Below are 1,180 nucleotides of genomic sequence, written 5' to 3' on the forward strand. Positions count from 1 at the left end.
TTGATTTATATAGAGGGAAAGGATGGCTCATGTGAGGGCACTAGCCAAGCACGTGTAAGCTGTGGGTTCAGTTACCAGCTCTGCTACAGCCTCCCAGCATAAACTTGGAGAAATCTCCTTATTTCCATTGGTACCATAAGGGGAACAGTGCTTCCCTGCTTTGCAGGGGGGTTGCGTGTAGCAGGATGCTGCTCCTGCTACTTTAAGAGGAGGCAGGCTGCCTGAGAAGCAGCCTGCATGTGTGCCAAGGGGCAATTAGGAGTCATATGACCTACAAGGGCTGGGGTATCAGGGTATAAGCCCAGAGCTGAAGCTGGGCAGGAAATTTACCCCTGAGAGCCATAGGGAGAGGAGCTCCTGGGTAACATCTGACTTCAGAGAAGAAATATTGGTATTTTGGTGAAGGGACTAAGGGGAGGTAAGGCAGTCACAGCTGGCCCAGGGAGGGAAGGGCCAGAGGGCTCATAGCCCAGAGAGGGGCTGGTATAAAGATGAGCCAGGACCTTGTAGCATATAGGGGCAGTTATAATTGGATCAGGATGCGTGACATCTGTGCAGCATGAGCATGGGTATTGAGGAGGCTGGAGCCCAGGTAGTTGGGCCTTAAGGTGATGAGTAGCGATGCTAGCACTCACAAGAAAATCTGACTTAGGAAAACCTGGACAGCCTCCCTTTTTCTAAAAGTATCATGTCATTAAGTCATGGCAGGCGAGGAGGAGGAAGAGGAGGAGGCAGCCAGGTTGGCAAGGGCTGTGGAGTCTCCAGGGACATCATAGCCACCCTGGAGTGGGACTGTTACATGGGGATAAATGCTTTACAGTGCCACGGTTGTGGGAAGAATCAGAGTGGAGAGGAATCCAATGCAAAGATTATGGGGAGAAAGAAGGGATTTCACTTTTCAACTTCTCAGCCCCAGAGTTCAGGGGTATTGAGAGCTGGGGACTCATCTGAGTTCAACCTCAGCTTCTTTCTCATTTTGACTGGGTTACCAGTGTATTTAGTTATGCTCTGAATCTCCCAAGGTCTCCCTTTTAGTCCTACTCCAAACCCTATTAGATCTGCAGAAGACAAGCACTTGGTACCAGGGCTGTGTGACAGAGTCCTGATCTGAGAACCAAGAAGTTGGAGGAGTCCACCATGAAGAGGGAAGCTCAGAGAGAAAGGGGCTGGGGACAGCCCC

The 1,180-nt window shown here is 50.7% G+C and overlaps 1 protein-coding gene across 1 annotated transcript in view; it reads left to right on the forward strand.

Moving 5' to 3' along the window:
* Nucleotides 1-324: 324 nt before the first annotated feature.
* Nucleotides 325-1,180, forward strand: part of LOC109286695 (vitamin D3 hydroxylase-associated protein-like) — a 43,014-nt gene continuing 42,158 nt past the window's right edge. The window contains exon 1 of the mRNA XM_019501367.1: nucleotides 325-418. The gene's annotated coding sequence lies outside the window, so the exon portion shown is untranslated. The remainder of the gene's footprint in view (nucleotides 419-1,180) is intronic.

The sequence above is a fragment of the Gavialis gangeticus genome, unplaced genomic scaffold (genome assembly GCF_001723915.1).
Source record: "Gavialis gangeticus isolate Ggan-Ray unplaced genomic scaffold, GavGan_comp1, whole genome shotgun sequence".
Lineage (NCBI taxonomy): Eukaryota > Metazoa > Chordata > Crocodylia > Gavialidae > Gavialis > Gavialis gangeticus.